Source organism: Stenella coeruleoalba (genome assembly GCF_951394435.1).
Source record: "Stenella coeruleoalba genome assembly, contig: scaffold_193, whole genome shotgun sequence".
Lineage (NCBI taxonomy): Eukaryota > Metazoa > Chordata > Mammalia > Artiodactyla > Delphinidae > Stenella > Stenella coeruleoalba.
In genome coordinates, this window is record NW_027646145.1 from 597310 (window position 1) to 608936 (window position 11627).

The window sequence follows — 11627 nt, forward strand, 5'->3', positions numbered from 1 at the left end:
GTAAGTATCTTAAAACCTATGGATTGCTATGTCTCCGAAAGAGAATCAAGCGTGTGTACAGGGGCATAAACGCAGCAGTGATAGGATTGGAGAGGTTCGGTGAGCAAATGAAGACCCTTTGAAGTCGTATTGCATGGTACCCATTCCACGGATCTCAACTCTCCAGGTTTAAGGGATTCTTCCTTCAGCTAAAACATGCATGTGGAACCCAGAGTATGATCCACCGTGTGATCGGGAAACGTGTTCCAATATGTCTCAGTTTTCGTCCCCTGGTACTCGGGTACAACATTCCAGACGCTTTACTAACACTCTCCCCACTTGGAGAGTCAGAGCCTTTAACCTCCTGTTTGGCCCAGTTTGCAATTTCTGCGGAAGATGAACAGGAATAGGGAGAACCAATGAGAGACTAGCTGGAGGTGTCTGGACGGGCAAATTGAACTCTCATTTCCCACCAAGAAGAGGAATTAACCAAAGGCTTAGCGTGCCGTGCCAGAACCACACTGGGCCCTGAAGCAATCCTGTTGTGTTGCGCCCAGCTCACAAGAAAGCGAGTTGAAGAAAGGAGCTCAGGGACACTGTAATTCACAAACCTGCAGAGTTATAAATGACAGCTATCGTCCAAAAATATACTGAAGTAAGGCTGCCAAGAGGACTTGAAATCGGGGCAGAATTGCAGGAAACCGATTTCAGGAGGTAGACTGGAATTGCATGTAAAGCATAGGAAAAGAGGCAGAACGTCCACAATGATGCACTTGGCCAAAAAGGGCGTATGCGTTTTTTCCTGAATATATTCAGGAAAAAATGCATACGCCCTTTTTGGCCAACCAAGCAAGCTTGCAAAGGAAATCTGCACTACAATGAAGTCTCTCTGCCCCCCGGTCAGAAGGGCCATCTGAAAAAAGTGTAAAATCCAGAAAGGCAGGACAGGCCATGGAGAACTGGGAGCCTTGTTATGCTGATGGGCGGGATGTAAATTGCCAACAGTCACTCTGGAGAAGTGTATGGTGTTTCCTGAAACATCTAAAAAACAAAGCAACAGAGCCTAGGGCACTTCCACTTATGGTCCTATAGCTTAGGGAAATTAAAATCAAAAAGACACAGCCACCCCAAAGTTTGGGACGCCTCTGTTTACAAGAACCTCGTTTACGGTACAAGTTCAATATCACAGAAAGCGAAAAATGGAAAAGAAGTTGTGGTACTTACGTACAATGCAATATCACTCAGCAATGACATCTATGTCATCAGGCCCGTAGCAGCATAATGAGTGGATTCAGGTATGATGATTCTAACTGAAATAAGTCACACAGAAAAAGAAACATCATAAGATATCACTAATACACGGAATGTAAACTTGGCTACAGAGGAACTGAATTACAAAACAGAACAGGGTCTCAAATTTAGAAAACCAACTTATGCTTGCTTAAGGGGAAAGGTGAGTTGGGGTGCTGCATAAAACCAGAGATTGAAATGAGCACAGATAAAGTTCCTTAAGCCTAATATGTAACAGACAAGAGCTACTCCTTGCTCAACGAAGTGGACTCAACACCCCATATTAAACGCCTAAAAATATAACTGACTAGTAAGAATCTTAAAACCTATGGATTTATATGTCTCCGAAAGAGAATCAAGCGTGTGTACAGTGGCATAAACGCAGCAGTGATAGGATTGGTGAGGTTCGGTGAGCAAATGCAGACCCTTTGAAGTTATATTGCATGGTAACCATTCCATGGGTCTCAACTCTCCAGGTTTAAGGGATTCTTCCTTCAGCTAAAACATGCATGTGGAACCCAGAGTATGATCCACCGTGTGATCGGGAAACGTGTTCAAATGTATCTCAGTTTTCGTCCCCTGGTACTCGGGTGCAACATTCCAGACGCTTTACTAACACTCTCCCCACTTGGAGAGTCAGTGCCTTTAACCTCCTGTTTGGCCCAGTTTGCAATTTCTGCGGAAAATGAACAGGAATAGGGAGAACCAATGAGAGACTAGGTGGAGGTGTCTGGAGGGGCAAATTTAACTCTCATTTCCCACCAGGAAGAGGAATTAACCAAAGGCTCAGCGTGCCGTGCCGGAACCACACTAGGGCCTGAAGCAATCCTGCAGTGTTGAGGCCAGCTCACAAGAAAGCGGGTTGAAGAAAGGAGCTCAGGGGCACTGTAATTCACAAACCTGCAGAGTTATAAATGACAGCTATCGTCCAAAAATATATTGAAGTAAGGCTGACAAGAGGACTTGAAAGTGGGGCAGAATTGCAGGAAACCGATTTCAGGAGGTAGACTGGAATTGCATGTAAAGCATAGGAAAAGAGGCAGAACGTCCACAATGATGCACTTGGCCAAAAAGGGCGTATGCGTTTTTTCCTGAATATATTCAGGAAAAAACGCATACGCCCTTTTTGGCCAACCAAGCAAGCTTGCAAAGGAAATCTGCACTACAATGACGTCTCTCTGCCCCCCGGTCAAAAGGGCCATCTGAAAAAAGTGTAAAATCCAGAAAGGCAGGACAGGCCATGGAGAACTGGGAGCCTTGTTATGCTGACGGGCGGGATGTAAACTGCCAACAGCCACTCGGGAGAAGTGTATGGTGTTTCCTGAAACATCTAAAAAACAAAGCAACAGAGCCTAGGGCACTTCCACTTATGGTCCTATAGCCTTGGGAAATTAAAATCAAAAAGACACAGCCACCCCAAAGTTTGGGACGGCTCTGTTTACAAGAACCTCGTTTACGGTACAAGGTCAATATCGCAGAAAGTGAAAAATGGATAAAGAAGTTGTGGTACTTACGTACAATGCAATATCACTCAGCAATGAAATCTATGTCATCAGGCCCGTAGCAGCATAATGAGTGGATTCAGGTATGATGATTCTAACTGAAATAAGTCACACAGAAAAAGAAACATCATAAGATAACACTAGTACACGGAATGTAAACTTGGCTACACAGGAACTGGATTACAAAACAGAACAGGGTCTCAAATGTAGAAAACCAACTTATGCTTGCTTAAGGGGAAAGGTGAGTTGGGGTGCTGCATAAAACCAGAGATTGAAATGAGCACAGATAAAGTTCCTTAAGCCAAATATGGAATAGTCAAGAGCTACTCCTTGCTCAACGAAATGGACTCAACACCCCATATTAAACGCCTAAGAATGTATCTGACTAGTAAGTATCTGAAAACCTATGGATTGCTATGTCTCCGAAAGAGAATCAAGCGTGTGTACAGGGGCATAAACGCAGCAGTGATAGGATTGGAGAGGTTCGGTGAGCAAATGAAGACCCTTTGAAGTCATATTGCATGGTACCCATTCCACGGGTCTCTACTCTCCAGGTTTAAGGGATTCTTCCTTCAGCTAAAACATGCATGTGGAACCCAGAGTATGATCAACCGTGTGATCGGGAGATGTGTTCAAATATGTCTCAGTTTTCGTCCCCTGGTACTCGGGTGCAACATTCCAGACGCTTTACTAACACTCTCCCCACTTGGAGAGTCAGTGCCTTTAACCTCCTGGTGGCCCAGTTTGCAATTTCTGCGGAAGATGAACAGGAATAGGGAGAACCAATGAGAGACTAGCTGGAGGTGTCTGGACGGGCAAATTGAACTCTCATTTCCCACCGGGAAGAGGAATTAACCAAAGGCTCAGCGTGCCGTGCCAGTACCAGATTAGGGCCTGAAGCAATCCTGCGCTGCTGCGGCCAGCTCACAAGAAAGCGAGTTGAAGAAAGGAGCTCAGGGGTACTGTAATTCACAAACCTGCAGAGTTATAAATGACAGCTATCGTCCAAAAATATACTGAAGTAAGGCTGCCAAGGGGACTTGAAAGCGGGGCAGAATTGCAGGAAACCGATTTCAGGAGGTAGACTGGAATTGCATTTAAAGCATAGGAAAAGAGGCAGAATGTCCACAATGATGCACTTGGCCAAAAAGGCCGTATGCGTTTTTTCCTGAATATATTCAGGAAAAAACGCATACGCCCTTTTTGGCCAACCAAGCAAGCTTGCAAAGGAAATCTGCACTACAATGAAGTCTCACTTCCCCCCGGTCAAAAGGGCCATCTGAAAAAAGTGTAAAATCCAGAAAGGCAGGACAGGCCATGGAGAACTGGGAGCCTTGTTATGCTGATGGGCGGTATGTAAATTGCCAACAGCCACTGGGGAGAAGTGTATGGTGTTTCCTGAAACATCTAAAAAACAAAGCAACAGAGCCTAGGGCACTTCCACTTATGGTCCTATAGCTTAGGGAAATTAAAATCAAAAAGACACAGCCACCCCAAAGTTTGGGACGGCTCTGTTTACAAGAACCTCGTTTACAGTACAAGTTCAATATCGCAGAAAGTGAAAAATGGATAAAGTAGTTGTGGTACTTACGTACAATGCAATATACCTCAGTAATGAAATCTATGTCATGAGGCCCGCAGCAGCATAATGAGTGGATTCAGGTATGATGATTCTAACTGAAATAAGTCACACAGAAAAAGAAACATCATAAGATAACACTAGTACACAGAATGTAAACTTGGCTACACAGGAACTGGATTACAAAACAGAACAGGGTCTCAAATGTAGAAAACCAACTTATGCTTGCTTAAGGGGAAAGGTGAGTTGGGGTGCTGCATAAAACCAGAGATTGAAATGAGCACAGATAAAGTTCCTTAAGCCAAATATGGAATAGACAAGAGCTACTCCTTGCTCAACGAAATGGACTCAACACCCCATATTAAACGCCTAAGCATGTACCTGAGTAGTAAGTATCTTAAAACCTATGGATTGCTATGTCTCCGAAAGAGAATCAAGCGTGTGTACAGGGGCATAAACGCAGCAGTGATAGGATTGGAGAGGTTCGGTGAGCAAATGAAGACCCTTTGAAGTCGTATTGCATGGTACCCATTCCACGGATCTCAACTCTCCAGGTTTAAGGGATTCTTCCTTCAGCTAAAACATGCATGTGGAACCCAGAGTATGATCAACCGTGTGATCGGGAGACGTGTCAAATATGTCTCAGTTTTTGTTCCCTGGTACTCGGGTGCAACATTCCAGACGCTTTGCTAACACTCTCCCGTCTTGGAGAGTCAGTGCCTTTAACCTCCTGTTTGGCCCAGTTTGCAATTTCTGCGGAAGATGAACAGGAATAGTGAGGACCAATGAGAGACTAGCTGGAGGTGTCTGGATGGGCAAATTTAACTCTCATTTCCCACCAGGAAGAGGAATTAACCAAAGGCTCAACTTGCCGTGCCGGAACCACACTAGGGCCTGAAGCAATCCTGCGGTGTTGCGGCCAGCTCACAAGAAAGCGGGTTGAAGAAAGGAGCTCAGGGGCACTGTCATTCACAAACCTGCAGAGTTATAAATGACAGCTATCGTCCAAAAATACATTGAAGTAAGGCTGCCAAGAGGACTTGAAAGCGGGGCAGAATAGCAGGCAACCGATTTCAGGAGGTAGACTGGAATTGCATGTAAAGCATAGGAAAAGAGGCAGAACGTCCACAATGATGCACTTGGCCAAAAAGGGCGTATGCGTTTTTTCCTGAATATATTCAGGAAAAAAACGCATACGCCCTTTTTGGCCAACCAAGCAAGCTTGCAAAGGAAATCTGCACTACAATGAAGTCTCTCTGCCCCCCGGTCAAAAGGGCCATCTGAAAAAAGTGTAAAATCCAGAAAGGCAGGACAGGCCATGGAGAACTGGGAGCCTTGTTATGCTGATGGGCGGGATGTAAATTGCCAACAGCCACTCTGGAGAAGTGTATGGTGTTTCCTGAAACATCTAAAAAACAAAGCAACAGAGCCTAGGGCACTTCCACTTATGGTCCTATAGCTTAGGGAAATTAAAATCAAAAAGACACAGCCACCCCAAAGTTTGGGACGCCTCTGTTTACAAGAACCTCGTTTACGGTACAAGTTCAATATCACAGAAAGCGAAAAATGGAAAAGAAGTTGTGGTACTTACGTACAATGCAGTATCACTCAGCAATGACATCTATGTCATCAGGCCCGTAGCAGCATAATGAGTGGATTCAGGTATGATGATTCTAACTGAAATAAGTCACACAGAAAAAGAAACATCATAAGATATCACTAATACACGGAATGTAAACTTGGCTACAGAGGAACTGAATTACAAAACAGAACAGGGTCTCAAATTTAGAAGACCAACTTATGCTTGCTTAAGGGTAAAGGTGAGTTGGGGTGCTGCATAAAACCAGAGATTGAAATCAGCACAGATAAAGTTCCTTAAGCCTAATATGTAACAGACAAGAGCTACTCCTTGCTCAACGAAGTGGACTCAACACCCCATATTAAACGCCTAAGAATATACCTGACTAGTAAGAATCTTAAAACCTATGGATTTATATGTCTCCGAAAGAGAATCAAGCGTGTGTACAGCGGCATAAACGCAGCAGTGATAGGATTGGTGAGGTTCGGTGAGCAAATGCAGACCCTTTGAAGTTATATTGCATGGTAACCATTCCATGGGTCTCAACTCTCCAGGTTTAAGGGATTCTTCCTTCAGCTAAAACATGCATGTGGAACCCAGAGTATGATCCACCGTGTGATCGGGAGACGTGTTCAAATGTGTCTCAGTTTTCGTCCCCTGGTACTCGGGTGCAACATTCCAGATGCTTTACTAACACTCTCCCCACTTGGAGAGTCAGCGCCTTTAACCTCCTGTTTGGCCCAGTTTGCAATTTCTGCGGAAAATGAACAGGAATAGGGAGAACCAATGAGAGACTAGGTGGAGGTGTCTGGAGGGGCAAATTTAACTCTCATTTCCCACCAGGAAGAGGAATTAACCAAAGGCTCAGCGTGCCGTGCCGGAACCACACTAGGGCCTGAAGGAATCCTGCGGTGTTGAGGCCAGCTCACAAGAAAGCGGGTTGAAGAAAGGAGCTCAGGGGCACTGTAATTCACAAACCTGCAGAGTTATAAATGACAGCTATCGTCCAAAAATATACTGAAGTAAGGCTGCCAAGAGGACTTGAAAGCGGGGCAGAATTGCAGGAAACCGATTTCAGGAGGTAGACTGGAATTGCATTGAAAGCATAGGAAAAGAGGCAGAACGTCCACAATGATGCACTTGGCCAAAAAGGGCGTATGCGGTTTTTCCTGAATATATTCAGGAAAAAACGCATACGCCCTTTTTGGCCAACCAAGCAAGCTTGCAAAGGAAATCTGCACTACAATGAAGTCTCACTTCCCCCCGGTCAAACGGGCCATCTGAAAAAAGTGTAAAATCCAGAAAGGCAGGACAGGCCATGGAGAACTGGGAGCCTTGTTACGCTGATGGGCGGGATGTAAATTGCCAACAGACACTCGGGACAAGTGTATGGTGTTTCCTGAAACATCTAAAAAACAAAGCAACAGAGCCTAGGGCACTTCCACTTATGGTCCTATAGCTTAGGGAAATTAAAATCAAAAAGATACAGCCACCCCAATGTTTGGGACGCCTCTGTTTACAACAACCTCGTTTACCGTACAAGTTCAATATCACAGAAAGTGAAAAATGGATAAAGAACTTGTGGTACTTACGTACAATGTAGTATCACTCAGCAATGAAATCTATGTCATCAGGCCCGTAGCAGCATAATGAGTGGATTCAGGTACGATGATTCTAACTGGAATAAGTCACACAGAAAAAGAAACATCATAAGATATCACTAATACACGGAATGTAAACTTGGCTACACAGGAACTGAATTCCAAAACAGAACAGGGTCTCAAATTTAGAAGACCAACTTATGCTTGCTTAAGGGTAAAGGTGAGTTGGGGTGCTGCATAAAACCAGAGATTGAAATGAGCACAGATAAAGTTCCTTAAGCCAAATATGGAATAGACAAGAGCTACTCCTTGCTCAACGAAATGGACTCAACACCCCATATTAAACGCCTAAGAATGTACCTGACTAGTAAGTATCTTAAAACCTATGGATTGCTATGTCTCCAAAAGAGAATCAAGCGTGTGTACAGGGGCATAAATGCAGCAGTGATAGAATTGGAGAGGTTCGGTGAGCAAATGAAGACCCTTTGAAGTCATATTGCATGGTACCCATTCCACGGGTCTCAATTCTCCAGGTTTAAGGTATTCTTCCTTCAGCTAAAACATGCATGTGGAACCCAGAGTATGATCAACCGTGTGAACGAGAGACGTGTTCAAATATGTCCCAGTTTTCCTCCCCGGGTCCTCGGGTGCAACATTCCAGACGCTTTACTAACACTCTCCCCACTTGGAGAGTCAGCGCCTTTAACCTCCTGTTTGGCCCAGTTTGCAATTTCTGCGGAAGATGAACAGGAATAGGGAGAACCAATGAGAGACTAGCTGGAGGTGTCTGGCGGGCAAATTTAACTCTCATTTCCCACCAGGAAGAGGAAATAACCAAAGGCTCAGCGTGCCGTGCCGGAACCAGATTGGGCCTGAAGCCATCCTGCGGTGTTGCGGCCAGCTCACAAGAAAGCGAGTTGAAGAAAGGAGCTCAGGGGCACTGTAATTCACAAACCTGCAGAGTTATAAATGACAGCTATCGTCCAAAAATATACTGAAGTAAGGCTGCCAAGAGGACTTGAAAGCGGGGCAGAATTGCAGGAAACCGATTTCAGGAGGTAGACTGGAATTGCATTGAAAGCATAGGAAAAGAGGCAGAACGTCCACAATGATGCACTTGGCCAAAAAGGGCGTATGCGGTTTTTCCTGAATATATTCAGGAAAAAACGCATACGCCCATTTTGGCCAACCAAGCAAGCTTGCAAAGGAAATCTGCAGTACAATGAAGTCTCACTTCCTCCCGGTCAAACGGGCCATCTGAAAAAAGTGTAAAATCCAGAAAGGCAGGACAGGCCATGGAGAACTGGGAGCCTTGTTACGCTGATGGGCGGGATGTAAATTGCCAACAGACACTCGGGAGAAGTGTATGGTGTTTCCTGAAACATCTAAAAAACAAAGCAACAGAGCCTAGGGCACTTCCACTTATGGTCCTATAGCTTAGGGAAATTAAAATAAAAAAGATACAGCCACCCCAATGTTTGGGACGCCTCTGTTTACAACAACCTCGTTTACCGTACAAGTTCAATATCACAGAAAGTGAAAAATGGATAAAGAACTTGTGGTACTTACGTACAATGTAGTATCACTCAGCAATGAAATCTATGTCATCAGGCCCGTAGCAGCATAATGAGTGGATTCAGGTACGATGATTCTAACTGGAATAAGTCACACAGAAAAAGAAACATCATAAGATATCACTAATACACGGAATGTAAACTTGGCTACACAGGAACTGAATTCCAAAACAGAACAGGGTCTCAAATTTAGAAGACCAACTTATGCTTGCTTAAGGGTAAAGGTGAGTTGGGGTGCTGCATAAAACCAGAGATTGAAATGAGCACAGATAAAGTTCCTTAAGCCAAATATGGAATAGACAAGAGCTACTCCTTGCTCAACGAAATGGACTCAACAACCCATATTAAACGCCTAAGAATGTACCTGACTAGTAAGTATCTTAAAACCTATGGATTGCTATGTCTCCAAAAGAGAATCAAGCGTGTGTACAGGGGCATAAACGCAGCAGTGATAGGATTGGAGAGGTTCGGTGAGCAAATGAAGACCCTTTGAAGTCATATTGTATGGTACCCATTCCACGGGTCTCAACTCTCCAGGTTTAAGGTATTCTTCCTTCAGCTAAAACATGCATGTGGAACCCAGAGTATGATCAACCGTGTGAACGGGAGACGTGTTCAAATATGTCTCAGTTTTCCTCCCCTGGTACTCGGGTGCAACATTCCAGACGCTTTACTAACACTCTCCCCACTTGGAGAGTCAGCGCCTTTAACCTCCTGTTTGGCCCAGTTTGCAATTTCTGCGGAAGATGAACAGGAATAGGGAGAACCAATGAGAGACTAGCTGGAGGTGTCTGACGGGCAAATTTAACTCTCATTTCCCACCAGGAAGAGGAAATAACCAAAGGCTCAGCGTTCCGTGCCGGAACCAGATTGGGCCTGAAGCCATCCTGCGGTGTTGCGGCCATGTCACAAGAAAGCGAGATGAAGAAAGGAGCTCAGGGGCACTGTAATTCACAAACCTGCAGAGTTATAAATGACAGCTATCGTCCAAAAATATACTGAAGTAAGGCTGCCAAGAGGACTTGAAAATGGGGCAGAATTGCAGGAAACCGATTTCAGGAGGTAGACTGGAATTGCATTGAAAGCATAGGAAAAGAGGCAGAACGTCCACAAAGATGCACTTGGCCAGAAAGGGCGTATGCGTTTTTTCCTAAATATATTCAGGAAAAAACGCATACCCCCTTTTTGGCCAACCAAGAAGCTTGCAAAGGAAATCTGCACTACAATGAAGTCTCACTTCCCCCCAGTCAAAAGGGCCATCTGAAAAAAGTGTAAAATCCAGAAAGGCAGGACAGGCCATGGAGAACTGGGAGCCTTGTTATGCTGATGGGCGGGATGTAAATTGCCAACAGACACTCGGGAGAAGTGTATGGTGTTTCCTGAAACATCTAAAAAACAAAGCAACAGAGCCTAGGGCACTTTCACTTATGGTCCTATAGCTTAGGGAAATTAAAATCAAAAAGACACAGCCACCCCAAAGTTTGGGACGCCTCTGTTTACAAGAACCTCGTTTACAGTACAAGTTCAACATCGCAGAAAGTGAAAAATGAATAAAGAAGTTGTGGTATTTACTTACAAAGCAATATCACTCAGCAATGAAATCTATGTCATCAGGTCCTTAGCAGCACAATGAGTGGATTCAGGTATGATGATTCTAACTGAAATAAGTCACACAGAAAAAGAAACATCATAAGATATCAGTAATACACGGAATGTAACCTTGGCTACACAGGAACTGAATTACAGAACAGAACAGGGTCTCAAATTTAGAAAACCAACTTATGCTTGCTTAAGGGGCAAGGTGAGTTGCGGTGCTGCATAAAACCAGAGATTGAAATGAGCACAGATAAAGTTCCTTAAGCCAAATATGGAATAGACAAGAGCTACTCCTTGCTCAATGAAATGGACTCAACACCGCATATTAAACGCCTAAGAATGTACATGACTAGTAAGTATCTTAAAACCTATGGATTGCTATGTCTCCAAAAGAGAATCAAGCGTGTGTACAGGGCCATAAACGCAGCAGTGATAGGATTGGAGAGGTTCATTGAGCAAATGAAGACCCTTTGAAGTCATATTGCATGGTACCCATTAGACGGGTCTCAACTCTCCAGGTTTAAGGAATTGTTCCTTCAGCTAAAACATGCATGTGGATCCCAGAGTATGATCAACCGTGTGAACGGGAGACGTGTTCAAATATGTCTCAGTTTTCCTCCCCTGGTACTCGGGTGCAACATTCCAGACGCTTTACTAACACTCTCCCTATTTGCAGAGTCAGGGCCTTTATCCTCCTGGTTGGCCCAGTTTGCAATTTCTGTGGAAGATGAACAGGAATAGGGAGAACCAATGAGAGACTAGCTGGAGGTGTCTGGACAGGCAAATTTAACTCTCATTTCCCACCAGGAAGAGGAATTAACCAAAGGCTCAGCGTGCCGTGCCAGAACCATATTAGGGCCTGAAGCCATCCTGCGGTGTTGCGGCCAGCTCACAAGAAAGCGAGTTGAAAAAGGAGCTCAGGGGCAC

At 44.5% G+C, this 11627-nt stretch overlaps 1 long non-coding RNA gene across 2 annotated transcripts in view; it reads right to left on the bottom strand.

Moving 5' to 3' along the window:
* The window catches only part of LOC307181306, a 30407-nt gene extending 24421 nt beyond the window's left edge, over window positions 1–5986 (bottom strand). For both annotated transcript variants that reach the window (XR_013826387.1, XR_013826388.1), the window contains exons 1-2: window positions 5946–5986; window positions 1204–1285 (exon numbers count right to left, since the gene is read on the bottom strand). This is a non-coding gene — a long non-coding RNA (uncharacterized lncRNA). The remainder of the gene's footprint in view (window positions 1–1203; window positions 1286–5945) is intronic.
* Between the last annotated feature and the right edge of the window lie 5641 nt (window positions 5987–11627).